General features: G+C 44.5%; 1 protein-coding gene across 1 annotated transcript in view; it reads right to left on the bottom strand.

Annotated features, from left to right (window-relative positions):
* The window catches only part of Maml2 (mastermind like transcriptional coactivator 2), a 319,339-nt gene that overhangs the window by 99,955 nt on the left and 198,742 nt on the right, over positions 1-20,642 (bottom strand). The gene's annotated exons all lie outside the window — the stretch shown is intronic.

Genomic DNA, 20,642 nt, shown 5'->3' with positions numbered 1-20,642 from the left:
GAACCACAGGGACAGATGCTCCAATGAGGACCTCAGCTCCCAGTTTCTTTGCACTTCAAAGACATGTCTGAGTGGGAATCACCTAATTGGTTCCGTGAAACAGGAAGAGGTTTACAAAGATATTTTGTTATAATTGAAACAAACAAAACCCCAAATCAGTATTTTAAGCAAGTTAGGTCTTTTAGACCAGAAATGAGACCTATGAACAGATAGAAAACCCCCCTTGTTTTCTAAAAAAATGCAAACTTTTTCTGGGAAAACTCCATACTTGTCATGTGTTCATGGGAAGTATTTCTTGATCATTTAAATGGCATTAAATGTGAGACACCAGACCTCCATACTGCCTGCAGTAGAGGTATTCTTTGAAACATTGTCTTACAGCAATACAAATGCCCTAGCTTTGATGTAACCTGCTCAGCTTGGTAATTACAGGATGGAAGTTGATTTCTGTACCTGACAGAATCTAGTTCTTTATGTGTGGCCAGCTTCTTTGAAGACGAAAAAAAAAATTAAAAACACCTATATTGAAAAATAAATCTTTTTAATGAGCAAAAATGAAAACAATTTTCTGTGTCAAAGCAGTAAGCTGGGACAGGTAGACAGTGAGGGTCGGCAGAAGCTGCTCAGGGTCCTGAACCTGTCTCTACACAAGAGCACAGGATGGCGCTTCTTCTCCAGGAGGCTCTGAGGGTGAACATGCTTGCATCGCCCTGTCTCAGCCATCATTCTGACATTCCTTAAATTAAAACTCTTCCCTGTGTGTCGCTTGGTCTGCTTAACATATCAGGGGTACAGCTTCAACTTGGGCATCTTAGGATCCTCAGAAGTCCTCCAGCTGTTTAGTGTATTTGACTTTTAGATATGAGGCAGAAGGCACCCTCTCCACTACCGCCACCACACAAACACACCAGCTACCACCTTGTGAACTGAATACTAAGGCTACTGGGACTTAGGCTCCCACACCCAAACCACACACTTCTCCATTGTACCAGCTTTACAATTAACATTGTATCCACTGGCTGCATTTCTGGAGCATAAAATGACTCCTGGCTTGATCCCTGCACTGCCGTGTCTCTTTCCTTCATCAGATCAGAGTCCTGATCCCTGATTGCTGTGTTTAGTTTACTAGAATCTAACCCCAGCTCACAAGTCTCTCCTGGGTTGAGGAGATGCCCAGTGGAGAAGGGAGCTTGCACAAGCATGAAGTCCTGAGTTTAAATCCCCAACACCGGTTTAAAAAGCCAGGTGCTGTGCACATCTGTAAACCCACTGCTGTAAGGGACTGAGGCAGGATGATTGTTGGGATTTGCTGACTGCCAGATGAGCTAAAAAAAAAAAACATGAATGAGAGAGAGAGAAAGAGAGAGAGAGAGAGAGAGGAGTGACTGCCGAGAAAGGCACGTGGACATGCACACCTGACACATGCAATGCAAGCACAACTCTCTCCCTACTAGAGTGGGTGTATGATCATCATTCTGTTTTGCAGGCAATGATTGACTTTCCTTGTGCATTTAATGAACGTGAAGTTATTCGTGCTATTGGGTCTTTTCAGTCCCCTAGCCAGGATTAAAAGTATTTTGTATCTTCTAATGCCTCTGGAGGCAGTTTATTGTTCTGGTTCAGAGCTCAAGCTAAGGTAGCAGGGACTAGATTCAAGTCTTTATTCTACTTTCTACAACATTTACAACAGAGAGGCAACACTGTGGAATTTGCTTAATCCTTCTCTTCCTTAGTTTACCCTATTTATAAGTAGGATAAAAATTTCAACTCAGTAGATGTACTGACATTTAACTGTGACAATGTCTATAAAATTTACAATTCAGATTGTGGCAAAGAGTAGAATATTAGGAAACATAAGTGTGATACTGTGATACAATAAAGACAGCTAGTCCCCATCAAACCTTCAGGAGAAGGAGAGGAGCTGCAGGCTTGTATGTGCACAAATGGCTAATATTTGATAAATTACATATTCATAATGAGGTTTTCAGAAATGCCAGACTGCCAGGATTTAAAGAGTATACAGACAGCTAATACTGTGGTGATGCCTAGAGGTTGGCATGCCCAGAGAAGGCTGGAACTTTCCCCTCCCTTTCTCTCTGAGAACGGCTTCTGTATCAGCACCCTCCATTACAGCTTCTATAATAGGTTGCCAAATATGTTTGTTGGGTTCTAATGAGCTACTCTAGCAACCTAATCAAACTCTAGGTCAGAGTGAGGTCATCTCAAAGCCTAGGACACAATTCAGTCTTGTGACTAGCATCTGAAGTGGGTGGTAGTCTTGTGGGTCTGAGCCTTAGCCTGTAGTGACTGGTGCCAGCTTCAAGTGGAGATTTGGTTGGTACCATGGTCACATCCTAAGGATTCTTAGGTTGGAAGCTTGGTAGGTAATGCTCTAGTGCTAAGAGATAATGGGATACTGAAGACATGACAGGTAGGGCTTGATCTGTAATAATTAGGCCAATGGGGCTTTTGCCTCCAGAAGATAGTAATGGGTAATCTTAGGAGGGTTTGTGGTAGAAAGAAGAAAGAAGGCTCTCCTCAGGAGAACCGTAAGACTAGTCTGGCCTTTCCTGCTTGCTAAGTTCCACTTTACCTTGGACTTTCAGCCTCCAAAAGTGAGCTGTATAAACTTCATTTCTTTTTACATTACCCAACCTTGAGTGCTTTATTACAGCAGTGAAAAAATAGAGAAATATAGTCAATGTATGTGGAGCCCCCCCCCCAATCTGGTGTCCAAAGTATTCTGTGACCAGATTAGGGCAAACACTTTGGGTTTGTCCTAACTTCACCATTCAGCTATTGCCTGTATGTAGCCTTTGGGTGTCTTTCAAGGTTCTGAGGAGTGAGTATCCAGAGGAAAGGACAGTGGTACTCCACAGAAGCACATGTAGCCGTCTCACTGAGTCAGGGCTCCTTTATCCACAGCACAACCTACGGTAAGTTCTCACAGTTCTCTACTTTGCTTTTCTCATCTTTAAAATGCACAGATGTGGTTCAGTGATAGAAAGTTGGATTAGCAAGTTGAGATCCCAGAGTCGATGCCCAGGGTCTCCAATCATAGTTATCATAACCTTAATGCAAAATTAAATGAATATATGTAAAGTTCTTAAATAGCCTTTGACACATAGACATCTCCCAGTAACACCAACTACTATTATGATTATAAGTTCCTTTTGGCAACCTTGAGAAACATATATATTTTATAGATGACAAAATATGATCCTCATAATAGTTTCAGCAGGCATTGGGGAGGTAGTTCCGTCAGCAAAGAGCTCACTCTGTGAGCCTGAGGACCAAGTTTAATCCACAGCATGGATGTGAAAAAGTTGGGCATGGTGGTACTAACTACGAATGCCAGCACTGTCGAGCGGAGCAGCCAAGTCTAATTAGCGAGCTCTGGACCAGTTGGACCCTGGAGCTGCACCTGAGGCATTGCACGTTAGGTTTTCCTTAGGCCTCCACGTGCACAAGCACACATATGCATATGCATCTCTACTGTGCAGTGTGACCTACACACACAGACACACACACACAGACACACACACACAGACACAGACACACACACACACACACACACACACACACACACACATACACACGGGGGCGGGGGTGTGTGAAGAGAATGAGAATCCAGATTCTGGATTAGAGCCTGGATAGAAGTTGGACTCATTCACTGAGGAAAGGAATGCAGGGAGAGGATTGTGTTTCACGACGGTGGTGGGTGGCAGTCAGGCAAATGATGGGCTCAAGTTCGGGCATGTTGAGTATGAGATGTTTGTGGGCTGTGGAAGTGGCAGTATCCCTTTGCTGGCAAAAGGTTCAAGATGGTTAGTCAGGAGAGAGACCTGGGTTCTTGATGAACTGAGTAGACTCACTGAAGTGGTGGCTGCTGCCAAGATGACAAATAGGAGAAGAGCAAAGGGATGGGGTGAAGCCAGGGCCGTTGAGACTTAAGGAGTGATGGAGGTCGAGTGAGGTAGAAGAGATGAACAATGGAGAGCGCCAAGGAGAAAGTAAGCATCCTCTTCCAGTAGTGCACTGTCACCTGTGGTGAGGCCAAGTCCTGTATGATGTGTATATGTTTGATTAGGGGCCTAAGTGAAAAGCTTGACAGAAGGAGAGATGCACAGCAGCTGGAGAAACTTACAGGGGAGGATGCTGCCTGGCCATTCCTTTTTAAAATGTCTCCATCTGGTTTGTGCACTCCTTGACATTTTAGAGATTAAATAGTTAAAATGTTCAAGTCAATGATGCCATTATTCTGCCTAACTCTGTCCCTTGATCTTAAGCTCCCTCCCCTTAATCTCTGCTTACCTCCTCTTCTCTAGCATAGTAAGGGATGTGAGATACTACAACTCCTTCTTCAGACTCTAAGTGGAAGGCAAGGAGTTTGCCTATATCTGGAGTACATTGGTGGGATGCCTGCATTAGCAACAGGAACTCAAACACCCATTCGAAGCAGAAGAAACAGGCAAGAGGCCAAGCTATGAGAGATATGTACACCAAGAGTTATGGGGTCCTGAGCTCAGACATTGGTTTTGGTCAGGCTTTACTTCTAAGTGAGTAAAGGTATATAGATGGCCAAATACTGTTTAGGGGACAACAGCCAACCTCAGGAGAACCTTAAAGAGAAATGGATGCCGTGGGTGACTTCCTACAGTACATAGCTCTTTCAGAAACCAAGGAATGAGAAAAACCTATTTCAAATAGTATTGTACTTGATCATGAAAACCAAAGATAATACAACGCATCAGGATTGGCTCCAATCATTTATTAAATTAAATAATTTGTTAAATTAGGTCGCATATGGGAATTGCTTTTGACCTGACTGTATTATGCTACAGAAAGACTAGTGGGGCTTGATCTGTGGATACCTATCAGAATGCAAAGCTATCATTGTCTCCATCAAAGACAACATAGTCAGAACTCATATATATATATATATATATATATATATATATATATATACACAGCTAGATGGAGGAACAATTTGACAACCCTTGATCCATCTTTGCATCAACTCAGATCACTCTTCATTATCTGAATTCACCAGCTAGCACATATCCATTCAGCTCTTCCTTTTTATATTTTTAAACTTTCAATGTCATTTAGTAACATTGTTTCCCCCACGAGAGCAAGTGCTACAGGTGCCATTTTCCTCACTACCTTTGGCAATAGAAAGAAGTGGGTTTTTTTTTCTCCAAATGACCTTTATCCATTCCTAGCAAATTCATAGCTTTATGACAGGCGCCAATACGGTCCTAGGCAGACACGATTTATCTTTGTATTCGGCTTCTCTGTGTGCACGTGTGTGTGAACGCTCCTCATTCCCATTGTCTGCCTTCTTTTAACTCTGCTCTGATCTCTCTAAATCACAGTTTGGGATTCACCTGAATCTTCCAGCTGAGGCAGCTGAAAAAGCCAAGTCACAGAGAGTCACAGAGACCTCTGCAGAGGAAATGGCAGTTTTCATCAGCATGCACTTGGGCACGCACTTGAAAAGGGCTTGGATGTGAGGTTTTTTTTTTTTTTTTAGCAAGATGCTGCATGCATGTGACCTCTGTGTGCTTGAGAACTGCACTGCCTCATATGCTGGCTATCTCCTCCATAATTAAAGAGAAGGCTTTGAAAAGGAATAGATGGCTTTGATTTTGAAAACATTATTTTTGCAGTTCAGAGCCCCCAGCTCTCTATGCCTAGTAGCCAAGGCATGGAAATTGTTCATACAAATCTTTCAGGAGGCTGAGGAGAGACTTTAGCTTTCCAGCCACATTTTTCTCCGAGGGAGACAAATCTAATTTCTTACAATTTTTCTTATGTGTCCATCACAAGGTTAGGTTTTCTTTTTCTTAAAAAGTTTCTATAGCAACAATGGCCCATCACAGAGTTCTATTACTTGAGTATTTATAAATGCAGCTTATGAAACTACCAGGTCTCTCTGCCACATGGAAGGTAAAAGGAAAGCATCAGTCTGTGGCTTGGATAAGATTAGCAAATGGTGTCAATAAGTGATTTCTAAAACATGAAAAAGCATGCATGAAGTTGTCCTTCTTACATTTCTCAAAACAATTCAGAAAAAGAGAAAAGAGTTTGCTCAACTCCTGGTTCCAGGTCACAGTTCCCTATTGAGGGAAGTCAAGGCAGGAAGATGAGCCAGCTTGCTATTCCACACACCATGACTTCCAGTGAAGGAATTCACTCCACAGTCAAAGGTGGCAAGAACCACAAGGATGCTAAGTGACTTGCCAACCAGCTTACACTCAGCTTTCCCAGTGTTCAGGATCACCTGCTCAGGGCTAGTGGTCCTGAATCACCTACAGACATCCCCAGGCAATCTGACCTACGCAAGTCCCCAGTTGAGGTTCTCCTCTCAGATGATTCTAGGGTACGGCAAGTTGACATTTAAAATTAACCAGCACAGAAGCCATGCAGTGATGAGACCTACCCTAACCTAAACAGAGCAGTAAAGAGGAAACAGGGCTCCAATGTTTCTAGATGTGGGCCTGAAGATCAGGCTTCTGCTTAGAACTCAGTTGCAGGGTACACTATGTGGAGTCTGCCATCTTTAGGAACTCTCAGGTCTTTGTCCCTGGAGTCTGTCTACTGCCCTGCTTTGCTGGAAGCAGCTGGACCAAAGAGCTGAGTGTGCTACTTGTGTTCTTGTTTCCCCCCAAATGTGAATAGGAATATTGTTTGAAGACAATGACAGCTTATGAGATAAAGATGGTATCTTAGCTTTTTTCCTCCTTCTCTTGCTGTGATTAAATACTTTCAAAAAGCAGCTAGTGGGTACAATGCATCATGGTGGGCAAGTAGACGCAGCAGGACTATAAGCAGCTCTTGACATTGCATCTCCAATCAGGAAGCAGAGGGAGACAAACACATGCACAATTACATCTACCAGGATCTCCTGCCCAGGAAGTGTTCCCACCCATTGTTAAGATGGGTCTTCCCACGCCAGTTGATGTAGCAAAGTTAATGCCCCACAAGCATGCTCAGAGGTCCATCTAGAGTCTGTCAAATTGACCCTTAACACTAACTGTTATGGATAGTGAATGTGATACAGTGTGACACCCTAGAACCTAAGGAGGAGGCTTAAACCTCCTTCTGGCCTTCTCCTACTTCCTAAGCAGCAGGGAGCTTCTGACCTTCATTTTGCTGCTCTCCTCCCCGACCCCTGTCCTCACATGTCCCACCTGCCTGTGCACTTGTTCCCTCCTCCTGTAATCTTAGCAGACTGAGAGGATAAAGTGCTATACCAAAGCTGGTCTAATGCATCGATTTTGGTAACATAAGGAACATCCTGGGCCTAATGGAAAGTGTTCTTTGACCAAAAACTAAGAGAGAGCCAAGGGCAAGAGTCAAAGCCCGTGGGTCAGCTGCTGCGGAAAGGCTGTGTTCCTCTGTGGGTCTGCCAGCTGAGGGAAAGCTCTGTGCTCTGCACTGTGGGCCCATTCTGTGTCTGAGTCATGGAAAATCAGGCAGCACTGCACAAAAGTGCAGAATACATTTGTGCTCGTCTTTTATGGATAGTCTGCATCTTGGTTGCCCTTCTGTAGTGCAAAATGAAGCATGGGGTCTCTAGAAAAAGGATGGGGAATTGGTGTGGGGAGGGGAGGAGATGGGGATGGGCTGCAGAATACAATGAAAAGTTCCTTAAAAGAAAAAAAAAGAGCCATATGCTTCCTCACCTCTCTTCCTGACAAGCCAGGGGTGCTCATGCTTGATCATGGGGTTTAGAGCAAAAACTCACACTACAAGAATTCCACCACCTGCATCACTTTAGTTTAGATCACTAGTTACTTCAAGATGGTACTTTAAAACAATTTCCTTGAATACCTAAACCTATAAGACAGACATATCAGCTTATTAACTATGAGAATCTCATTCTCTCATGGAAAACCCCAACACTGATGAAATTCTCCCCTTCAATTCCAGCCTCCCACTAGCTTTCCGACATGGCTTTGCTGCAGAGCCAGAGCCACTTGAGTCCACAGAACAGCTCTGGTGCTGTTCCTAACGCGTCAGTCTCTGTCACAGTCCTTCCTCTTGTCTGAGTAAAAACAATGCACCTGTCCATGAGTTTGTATTTGAAACAGTTCCCAAAACATGAAAACCAGGAGGATTAAGTCCAAAGTGTCTGCTCCTAAGGAGTGCAGGCTCCCCAGCATTCGGATGGGTCTCTGATGGCCTCACAGCGTACGACGTTTATAAACTGTCGGAGGTCTTAAAACCACTAAAAGCCCACGAAGGCATCTCTGCAAGTTAGCACACAACCCTTACCCATTCCAGGGTGTGGTTGAAAACATATCTCTGGAAAATTAAAAATAAAAAAGAATTGGTTACGGGCTAAAGAGATGGCTCAATGGTCAGAGCTGTGACTGCTTCTGCAGAGGATCTGGGTTCTGTTCCCAGCACCTGCACATGCTGGTTCCCAGCCACCTGTCACAGTTCCAGGAGATCTGACATCCTTCTCTGGCTTCCACAGGCACCAGACAAACACAGATACACATACACACATGCACACAACACCCTCATGTATAAAATATACATCAGCAAATCATGTTTTCTTTCCCTTTTTTTTTTTTTTTTTTTTTTTTTTTTTTTTTGGTTTTGTGACAGGTTCTCTCTGTAGTCCTGGTTGTCCTGGAACTCCATGTGTAGACCAGGCTGGCCTCGCACTGAGTTAACAAATCTAAGAAGTTGACAGACCATTTCAAGAGTTGTAATGTTTGAAAAAATAAATGAAATAGAATATTCTGATAGCAGATTACTCTTTCTCTGTTCAGACTTTGCTAGGGGGCAAATGATTTTCCAGACTAAGACTATTTGCCAGTCTTGGTGAGGACTCGGGTTTTTAACTTCTGTCATCTGGAGTCATCGTTCAGTCTCATCTTTCCCTCCATCTCCTTCTCTCCCCACCCACACCTGACACTTCAACCCAGACACTTTTGCATCCATGAGTCCAACGCTTAGCGCCCTGCCCCCTTAGGCTCATCACCCTGCACCCTCACAGGTCCTTACACGATGGCTGATTTCTATGGTTGCCTGCATTGATGGAAAAGCCCTAAGTATCTTTAAATAGTCATTCCTCCACAAATTGGTCTTATACATACAATGCACTTTGAGCATATTCTCTTATCTTCTAGCCCCCTCCCCTCAAGGCCCCTCCCTCTTCCCAACAATGTCCTTGCTATTCTATGCCTTTTCCATATGTTTAGTGTGGCCCACTGCATTTCCCTAGGATTGCCTGCATAGGTGTGGGTGGTAGGTCTATTTAGTTGGGCAAGGGCATCTCACCAGTGACTACACCACTAAAGAATATGATCTCTGTCCCCACAGCAAGCACCAACTGCCTATATCTCCTCAGGGACGAGTGGGACCTTATGGGGAAAACCCCCAACTATTCTTAGAAATCAAGAAGTAACATCTAGAGTTTCACTAATCAGAAAAGATTCTGTCTCTACTGGACTGTGCTGATGTCGAGGAACAGCTAAATGGCAGATATGGGGGTCCCATTCAATGTCCTTATCAGGAGACACGGGCTTAGATTCATTTCTTAACTAGTATGACAAGGCTGAAGCATACCAGGACCATACAGAGCCAGTGAGTCTGATCTTAAAGTGGCAAAATAGCATATGGGAATGGGTGGAGCAGGCAGCAAGGTGGCACAAGAGCCATAGCTATTAGGATCCCAAGTGCATCAGAGGCAGATGTGCACAGAATTATGGGGAACCCCTGGCCTTCTGTGAAGTTCTGACTGGAGATCTAGAGGCAAGAAGGGGCCCATGAGCTCACAGGTAGGTCAAAGCTGAGCATTTTACTCAGGGGGTCAATAAGGTAGAGATGGGGACATTTGCTTAACTACAAGCATCCTCCAAACAAGCTTGGATCAAAATTAAATTAACTAGATGCATGTGCCGCATGTTACCTCGGTGAAATCTGGCCAGCACAGGCATGCTACAGACACTAGAATCTATGTGTTATACTCTGTCCTATAGAGAAAGATTTTGTTCTCATAAACTGCAAGGCATAGTCATGGCATTTATGAAGTCACTGGCATCAAATAGGACAGGATGACAATGATGACTATAAAAATGCCTAGAAGTGATTGACTCTTGGGGAAAACGCACAGTGTACTAAGGGGCAAGTGTGCTAAGTTTAGTGGGGTGGTTAGGAAAGCCTTCCCAGAGGCTGGGGTGGGGGGCACAGATGCCAGCCTGCAAAAAGGGTAGCTACAAGTGGGTAGCTAGCTTTCCATCCCCTCAGGGCCTGTGGGGATGGAATGGACCACTTGCTTTTCTTGCTGGAGGCTGACAGTGCTTTTTGTCTCTCTGTGTGCTGCTGAAAGAGCAAGCAAGGACATCTGCCTGTATTCTACATGCTTTTAATTCCTGGTCAGATTCTCACTATATGAGCATATCTCTTTTGACTGGATAGGTTTCTGAAAGGCACTCAAGATACAACATATGCTGCCCTGCGGGGATGAAAAGCTAGAGACGGCAGGTACTCTTACTGAAGAGCCACATTGCAAAACACAATTCTTCTTCATTTAGCCTTCCCTGAACTGGAACAGGACCCTGCCAGCCAGTCTGTAGCACAGTGTACCTTTTCTGTGTTCCATGCTGCCCTAACAACATAGCAAGTAGGAGGTCCTGGCTTGTGTGTGTAATTTGGAGACAGGTTTTGTGCTCAGCTGCTAAGCCTTCTGGTGTTCAGCCATGGGGACATACGGCGCTGAACCCTCGGAATCTGTAGGATTGGGAGGAAGAAGGTGGAAAAATAAAATAGGTTTCCAAATTGCTTTCACCCAACAACTGACTCCTTTTAGTTTAAATGCATTCTGCTTGTTGGAGTGTGGTACTGATCCCTAGGTATGGCAAAGAGAAAGAGGGTTTTGATTTTCAGCTTATCAGTACAGCCACTCAACAGTGGCTGTATCAAGGGCCTACTAAGTACAACGTACTGTGATATCATATAGGAGAAACACAGAGAAATAAACAATCAAACAAGAACTAATGAATTGTTTTTAAAGAGCAAAGGCGAAGCTGTCAGCAAGCAATCTGTGAGTAATAATAATGTATGGTGAACTGAATCGATAGCTGTTCATCGAGGTATCTGAATGGATTGCATTGGACCCAGAGGGTAAGGTCTAACCTTGTATGTATGAGATCACACACAAACCATTTAGGGAAAGTTTGAAGTCAGACCAGATGTGAGAGTGGGGCCTTCCAAAGGGAAGAGAATTCAGAGAAAATGAGGAGTAAAAGAAGAGCAAAAAGAACATCGGTAAGGCATGGATTCAAGGCTAGCTTTGCAAGTTCCCAGACTTCACTAGTGGCCGTGGACTTACCGATGACCTCAGAGCATGTCACAGTACTGACACATCTTCAGCAAGCACCTGAGCAAGGGAAGGGAGTGGAGGAGTGCATGAAAACAAGGCACGTGACAAACAGTGGTCATATCTGTCTCACCACTGCCTTGACACCACGTTACCCTTTTCTTAGAGAAGCTAAGACCCTTAGAAATTAAATGGTCTGAAAGCTTCCAGAATCTAACTACACCCTGTGGCCAAAATTACCTTTCACCAACAGTGAGTAAACTCTGTGGTCAATGAACAACAAAAGTTACAATGAGTCTGAACAAGACCAAGGAGGTTAGCCTAAGATATCACCTTTTGCCAGGTAAATCCATCCATCCTGGAGAGACTACACTGTCTTCCAAAATTCCTACCAATCAAAGACTTCTCTACACTACCCTCACTATGCTAAGAAATAATATTGATGGCTAAGAACTGCCATTCTGTGTAATTCAACTAACAGGTGTGAAATCTACATTGTGATGCAGTCTGTGTAAGTAGAGTTGAATCACAGAGGATCTCAAGTGCAAGAGAAGGCAAGCAAGCACCCTGGGATGATGGACAAGGCTCTGAATAAAAAGGGCTCCAGGAGAGCCCTATGTGCTTCCGGGGCATGAAGGCGGACTTCTCCAGCTTAAGTCTGGGACCCTAGAACACTGCCTAGTATATGGAATACCTTCTTTAAAAAGGTCTGTTGTACTGAGGAAGGCACAAAGGCTAGAAAGAAAATGGTGCAGAGGAGTGGGTTCACAATGAGCAGGGCCAGTGTCTATCACAGTCAGAAATGATGACATTAGGGTGATGCAGTCAAAAGTCCTTTCTCGCAAGTGCTCCTGCTTGGGAAGAAGTCTGATACATTCTTGCCATTTTTTCCAGATGGTTAGGCAGAACCAAAGAGAAGATTTTCTGTTTTGCCCCTCCAGGTGGAACATTGGGTCCTCTCCTCTCCAATAGTTTCTCCCATCTATAAGTCACAGAACTCTTCGCCACTCTAACTACCTTTAAAACGATTATTTTTAAGTTATATGTACCTGTGCTTGTCTCTGTGGAGGCATGTGCACATGGATACAGATGACTGAGGAGGCCAGAGGAGGACATCAAATCCCCTGGAGGTGGAGTTACAGGAAGCTTGAGTTGCCTGCAACGGGTGCTGGGGACTGAACTTGGGCTCTCTCCATTGCCTGCAACGGGTGCTGGGGACTGAACTTGGGCTCTCTCCATGAGCAGAATATGCTTTTAACTGCTGAATCCTCCCCCAGTCCTGCTATTGGCTCTTATGCCTTAACAAAGCACTTTCATGCCTGTTAGCATATGAAGTCTTACAACTGTCCTATGCTGTGGGTATTTCTTAGGTCGGACGTGGTGAATAAGATCCTTAGCTGGAGGTGGAGGCTGCAGGTGTGGCTTCTGAAAGGCTCCCTAAGGTCAGCGGTTTTCCTGGTTTATCTGTGTAGAATTGCTGAAATCACAAAGTCCCCAGGTATGACAAGGGGCTGCACAGGAGGCAGTGAGTTGTGCTGATTTTGAAGATGGCAGGGATGTAAGTCCAGAAAGGCAGTCAGCCTGTAAGAGCAAGAAAAGACCTGGGAACAGAAGCCCTTCTAAATCCACCAGAAAGAACATGGGCTGCCGGCACATTGCCTGCAGCTCAGATACACAGCTCTGAGTTAATCGCTTCCTGAAATCCGCATATCAACCAGTTAGATAAGCTCCATTCGGTATCCAGGTACATCAGGCTGCTTGGCAGTTCGCTCTTTCTTGTTTTTCTTGTTTAATTAATTGGTTGTGACAGGGTTCTGCTATGCAGCATAGGGTTGTCTGGAATTCACAATCACCTTCTTCAAGACCTCCACAGTGCCAGGAATACAGGCAACGACCAGCATACCTAGCTCAGATGTTTCTGGAAACTGAGTCTGTTTCTAACACAGCTTCATCTTTGTTACAGGACTTTGTGTGTGCCCTTCAAATTCATTACAAGCTGTAACAGCTTTATTTATCTATTAGTTACATCTGTTCCCACTGGAATACAGGTTCCTTCAGAAGACATAGGCCCTGAATGCACTCACCATGGAGCCCCTACTGCCTACAACACTGTCTGGCAAACAGAAAGTGGTCCCGTTTTCGAAAAGACTCACACCTTCTGCTATGATTACACTGTAGCTGAGGGAAAACAGAAACCAAGATGGTGGTAGAGTGTTCATGTAGATCTTAAAGAAGACTTGAGGTAGGATGGAGAAGAAAGGACAGCACCAATCCCTGACACAGAATCGTCCCCCCCCCCGCCCTCCTCTCCCTCCCAGCCCCCCCCCCCCATTTCCCCTGAAGCTGGAAGCTCGGGTCCCTTGCAGAATCCGCCATAAAGTTGTCTGATTGCTCCATTCTCCTTTTCAACAAGCCTGCCTCCCAGCCCCTTAAGCACTTTGTTTCCATCCTGTATCTAATTGCTTTGGGGTAATTATATCATTAACTCTTTGTAATGAATAATAAAAAATAAATCACATTTGTGGAAAGCTGTGTAGCAAGGTGCCCGAGTGAGCAATTTTCAGCTCCTTTCCCTTCCTTCTTCATCTTCACTCTCTGCCTTCTTGAAAGCCTCAGAATTAGAATGCCAGCCAAGTGGGGACACAGAACACGGATACTTAAAGTGTCCCTGGGTGATGATGATCTGCGAGGTTTGGAAATCACTGACCTAGAGGATCAGAGTCCTCAGAGACTAACAGGAAAACGAACTGCAAAGCATTCACGTTGACTTACTTCTTGCCTCTGAATCGCTCCAGGGAGAGCTTTCCTTCTCAGTAATTCTAGGGCTGGGGCTGTGATTTGGAATCCACAGGATGGGAAGATGATAGGAAAGGACAATACCTGGGAGGTGCCCGCATTCGTAACTGATGAATGAATACTCATTTGAAGGCCACCTGAGTCAGGAGAGTGGGAAGGAGAGTGTGGGTGCCAATCCAGAGCTCAGGCCAGTTTCTACAAGGGGCAAGGAAGATCTCACGGTCTGTGTCATGATGTAACCAGAGCATAGATCTCGTACATTAGCTCTGTAGAGATCCCAAGTCCTATTTGGGGTCCTGAGAGAGCCTGGCTTCCTAAATTGCTCCCAGATAATGAGGTCATGTCTACTGAGCATGGAGGTGAGCCTCAGTGGTCTCAGATCTTGAAGAAACGACCAGAGCAGACTTCCAGGGACATCAGAACACATGTATGGTGTGTTTCTGACGACATGTAGGAAATGTTCAATACTCCAGCAATTACGAACTTTCTGCTACAAGGCAAGCCACCAAACAGGTTTCCTTTATTAATGGGAAGAAAATTCATGGGTTAGTCCAGAGTCTATTGCTAGCTGAAGGTAAAAGCATTTAAGAGGTACATATGCACATGTGTTGTAGGACCAAAATGTCTGTGAATATGTTCCAAAGAAACACTGTCTTATTATATTGTCTTATTTCAAGTCTAACTTTCAGCTTCTCGCAGGTCACTTGTTAGTCACAGGATGCTCATCTAGTATATAATTATGACTGGTGGCCTCCACTTTACACACTGGGGTATTCTTCAGAAAAAGACTGCTAAAGAAGGAAGGGAGACTGAGGCACCCTTCATTTTGTGCTCAGTTCATATTCAAGTCTGCAAAGTATTTAACTGACTTGAAAGTAGCCTGTGTGCCGAGAATCCTGCCCTGGGTGCTGCTTGGACCAGCATTGTGTTTCTACAGACAGCCTTGCTTTGCCTCTGGATTCCCACATGTCTCTGAATTTTAAGATGTCTCTACTAAAATGGAAGACAATTTATGGGAAGAGAATCTACTGGTTTGTGCCCTTCCTTTTCTGCTCTCTGTGGCTCAGCAGGCAATGCTCAACTCTACCTAAGAGATCTCATTTTTAGAGAAGCAGCTCTAAAATCAAGAGGAGCAAAGGAGACCAAGAAGAGAGTTACCTAGAAAGGAGGTAGGTGAGATGCAGGCCTTTGTGAGTTGACAACTTTGAGCTTTGCTTTTTGTCTTGTTTCCAAAGAAAGTGTAAGCATTCAGTCCTAAGAATTCTATCTCCTAGGCTGCAGTAAGCAATCACGTCTGTAGGCTCTGCTTCTCACAAAGAGTCCTGCAAACTCCAAGGCTGAAATTGGAATTCTGTACAGCTCTGAGGGAAAGCACTCATGGGTGCCAGGGAGAAGGGAAGTATCAGTTCTCCTATTCTTTGCATGCCCGGTGTCAGACTCAGTGAAATGTGAGCTGAGATCTCAGCCAGGGCAGGGAAACTGAAGCTGCAAACCTGCAGTATGCATAGTGATATCCTCTGTGGCACCACAGCTGGCACGGCCGGTCTTATGGTCACTCGCTTGCCTAATGGGTGTGGTGACCAAGAGCTTCTGAATGAGGTCACTCAGAGACCTGAGCTGACCCAAAGGCTAGCTGAATCCATCCTTTCTAAATCACTCTCTGCTAAGGAGCTTGCCTTCTATTCTTGGACACACTTGTGCACAAGGACAATCAAGGAAGTTTCTGATGTCCAAGACGGTGAGTTAGATGCCCGTTTCTGACTGTCATGATCTCTTACTGACCTCATGGCTGGAAGTAAACTCTCTCTGGGTTCTTGCCTCAATGTGCCAGTGACAATAGTTGTCCATCCCACGAGGCAGGGACCAAAGGCATTTTCCAAAGGCATTAAGAGAATTTATGTGAGTTGTATATATGTTCAGGAGACACTGAAAGTCTTTTTCTAGTAACCGCATGTCTGTCAGCATCTGCACATGATTGACATTCTCTTGGTCTGGATGTTCCCCCATGTCTTCAATACCTCACACATTGCCTGATATCTAGTAAGAGTTTAGTGATGTTCTGTGAACCAGGGGCAGAACTCACCCCTTGGCTGGGTCACTTTCAACACTCCACATCACCCTGGTTCTGTGGCTACCTGGGACACTGTCCCATGTGCTTATGGTTTCCACCCTGTAAAGGGGACACTGAATTCTAATACCATGCCAGTTTTAGAGTGTAGTTCACAGTAAGGCCTCTAAGAGTGGTTTCAGATTCTCTTCAGAATCACTTGGTGGAAAAGGGCATCTAAGAAATAGTCACCGCGACCCTAATGAGCAGCCCTGGTTTGGGCTGAAGAACAATGTGCTGCTCTGAGGAAGAGAGAGAGGATACCACAGGCTTCACAGGAAAACACAGGATAGGAGTAACCTCATCAACTGTCACAGTTCAAACATGACTGTTATCATCTTGTGGGCCGCTCATTCCCTCCCTATCTAAGATTTAACAACCTTCCTCTCCTGTTTCCGATTCCCAGCATTCCTGTGTTGGACACTGAGTTAGGATGGGGAGATAGGACCATGTCTGTCCTTGGTTGGAAAGAGTAGTGTATAAACCAGTAATTATGCACTAGTGGACCCCACACAGAAGAACCACATCAGAAGAGCAGAAAGAACATCTAATGTTGGCTTTGTCTCTTAGGGAGTCAACTCCAGGTTGCTCATCTGTAAAGTGTTGATAATAACACATACTTTACTCAGCAAATATGGTTGAGCTGTTTTAAATGTTTACTGGGATAGTCCTCGGGGCAAAATCCAAGAGGACTCCATTTCTTCTTTTTTATCATCGTGATTGTTGCACACATTCAAAAAAGAGGGAAGGAAAGAGGAAGGAGGAGGGAGAGTGAGAGAGCACATTTGTGTGCACATACTGGTGGAAGGACATGAGATGAAGAGGGGATGAAAGGTCACATATCATAGAAGATCACGTGGTATCAGGAATCTCATGCAGGATTCCCCATGATTCATAGAAGTGATTAAAATATGAAGTCTAGAGGCAGCTTCCTCAGACACTCTCCGTTTTGGGCTCCTTTGTCACCTCTATGGCTCCTTTCTCTTTTCTAGTTCTTGGAAGAACAGGTGATGTTGATATTAGTTGGCTCCTATCCCTTTATTGGGCCCTTAGTTCACATGATTCCCATCTCCATAATTTATCAATGCCACTTGATAAAACCTTCTACTTGAGGCCATTAAGATACAACTAAGGAAGAAATGGCCTCACGAGCTTTTCTGAAGGGGATAATGAATTGTCCTTAAATAACCCTAAAAGGTCAGTGTTCACACCGATTTCTAGGCATACAATCAAGGAAGCAACCAACCAGAGAGGAGTAGGGATGGGTCCAGACAGACTTCATGGTTATTTAAGCAAAAGCCCCTCATCTATGAGCATTAGATGGTCTTAGCTACACTATGGAGAGCCTGTGTGAAAATCACTCTACATCTCCAAATTTGCCTCTTGGGCATTGGTAGGGCAAGTGACATGGGACAGATGAGAACTGGGTGGCTATAACTGGGGAAAAGGTCTGACCATAGCTAGACCAATGTATATCCCTTTTACAGGCCATGTCTGTAGATTGGAAGATGAGAGACAAGTTCTAAGGACCCTGCCCTGGGTTATCATTCACATTAAAGAAATCTTAAGTGGATGGATAGTCTCTGCCTGCTCTCTATGGCAGGAGCAATCTGTGTTACTTATGACTCCCAACAGCTCTTGAGATGTTACTAATAGTGAAATTTGAGGCAGTATGTGAAGGTCCTCCAAAGAGAGAGGCATAAAATGCCCCCAATCATCTCCTCTTCCCTTGCCTATACATAGATCAGAATGGGTTCTTGTATTATATTAGACCCAAAAATAATATGAGTCTAGCCTTGAGGCCAAAGAAGAAAGTAACGAGTCAAAGGCTTCTTTAGGGACACCTACTTGTTAGGACTCAAAGAGCTTAGATCCTAGTTGTAACTTCCCCAAAGGCAGACTTAAAGTAAGAACTTTTGGTCATCCATGACTCCCCTCCATCCCCAAAGTGTACAGGGATTTCCAGTCTCACCACACACAGGGAACATGGATTCTAGGCCTCCCACTGGGAACCAGGAGGAGCCATCCTTCTGTTGCCTTAGTGACTCCAAAGCTATGTGGAATGGGCATCTGCAGTGTTCAAGGGTTCCTGCTGGGATATGGAAGACACCTATGGTGCTGCTGTCTCTGTATTCCTAGGATGTAGAGTCCAGTTACAAAGAGAAACTAAGACGAGCAAGATTGTTCATGACAGTAAACCCAGCTTTGGGAGGCTGAGACAGGAGGATTACTGTAAATCTAATGCCAGCTGGGCTATTTGGTGAGTGAGTACTGAAATAGCCTGGACTACACATTGAGACTATGTCTCAAGAATAAAAAAGATGAAAAGTAAAATTGTTGTGATTTGAAAATCACAGCAGCTGAGGAAACAGTAAGCAAGCAGAGCCAGCTTTCCAAAGGCAAGCGTTCTGGTTCTGTTGACGCAACCCAGCACTTGGGAGGCAGAGGCAGCCTGGTCTACAGAGTGAGTTCCAGTTCCAGGACAGCCAGGACTACACAGAGAAACCCTGTCTCGAGTCCCCCCCCCCCAAAAAAAAAAAAGAAAAGAAAAAAAGAAAAGAAAAAGAAAATACTCGAGAGCCAGGTGTGGTGGTGCATGCCTGTAAGCCAAGCACTTGGGAGGCAGAAGCGTGCAGATCTGTGAGTCTCAGGCAAGCTTGTTCTACAGCGCTAGTTCCAGGTTAGCCAAGGCTAATCAGGGAAACCCTATCTCACCAATACCCCAAAAGAAAATAATTGAAAAACTTTATAGACTGAAGAGATGGCTCAGTGCCTAAGAACACTGATCTTCCAGAGGAACCAGGGTCAAGCACCCACATCCACATGAAGGCTCACAACTATAACTCTAGTTCCAGGGAAGCTAATATCCTCTTCTGGTCTCTGTGGACACTGAAAATATGACACAGATGACGGCAGAACCCCAGAGGCATAAAAATTAATAAATCATAAATGAAGAAAAAATCTTAGAAAAAGAATATACTTGAAAAACTTTACATGGGTATTGAACAAGTACAGATTCTATTGTCACTATTTCCTAGCCAGTATTATGGTTTATATAGCATTAGCACTGTATTACATATAAGCAATCTGAAGATGACAAAACGTACAGGAGGGTTGCATAAGTTATGCATAAGTGATATGCAAATGCCATGCCCCCTTTTTCTATGGAATTTGAGCACCTGTGGAGGTTGGTGCCCTTGCCTTGGAGGGAAGGTCTGGAACTAATAATGCTCTTTGCATGCTGAAGAAAGAGACTCCACTCTATCAAGGGTCAGATGACAATGATTTTTCAAAAAGACTTTAAAGGTTTTGTTTATGTGTATCTGTGTCTTTCTGTGAATGTGCATATAAGTTCAGTGGCCTGTGGAGGCCAGAAGAGGGCACTGGGTCCCCTGGAGCTGGAGTTCTGGGTGGATATAATGTACCCAGTGTGGATGCTGAGACTGAAATTTGGATCCTAGGCAGGAACAGTAGGTAGTTTTACCCACTGGACCATCTCTGTAGCCTTGGGATTTTGTTTTAGAATAGAAATTAAAGATGGCTTAAGGCAGAATGTTATGCTTGAGTCAGATTTTGGAGATGACAGGACAAGTATCTCAGACAGGCTAGATACAATCAACCTAGGTATATATTAATTTATTCAGTACCACAGAACCTGTCTCATGGGCAGGGTACCAAGGATGAAGTACAGGATGAGGTTCAAGGATGAACACAGATACGTCCCTCCCCTTAAGAGCTGAGAGTCTCACTGTGGTCCGATTCAGTGTGTAATTAGCATGGCAGCAGACTTATTACCCTCAAGCTCAGGTAACCAGCTGAGCCTGTTGATTAGGAAGAACATCCCAGCAAAGACACCATTTCAGTGGCACCTAAAGGATTCCAGTACGAGAGAAGAGAAGAACAGTTGATCATGGTGAAGGATGGACACCAGCAAACACACAAAGGAGTGAAGGCACTGGGTGCATGTGGGGTCAGGGAGATGGATCACAGGGTGTATGGTTCTGACACTACAAGATGAGGTTGGCAGAGAGATGACCAGACCCAAATGCCATGTAGACATTTTGTGGAGGTTGGGATAAGCACCTGGGCTCCACAAGGGTTGCTGAGGGCAAGGGCTTGCCACTCTAGCAGGAGGTGGTCGGAAGGAAAAGGATGGAGCAGTACAGCCTATTAGTCAGAGCAGGCCTGATGTACAGCCATCATACAGAGCTTAGTCTCCTGCAGGTTCTGTGTTTGCATCTGCAAAGTAGGGAATTAGAAGCACTGCTTGGTAACTATTCTAAGAAGGTAGCTCTGACAGGTACAAACATTGGGCAAAATGCCTGATTTTGGCCCATGATTTTTCTCTATCTAAAGTGGAGAGGTTTTTTGTTGCTGTTGTTTTGTTTTGTCTTGTTT

Source organism: Mus caroli, chromosome 9 (assembly GCF_900094665.2).
Source record: "Mus caroli chromosome 9, CAROLI_EIJ_v1.1, whole genome shotgun sequence".
Taxonomy (NCBI): domain Eukaryota; kingdom Metazoa; phylum Chordata; class Mammalia; order Rodentia; family Muridae; genus Mus; species Mus caroli.
The sequence above is the reverse complement of the archived record's forward strand: the minus strand, read 5'-3'. Positions and strand labels throughout refer to the sequence as shown.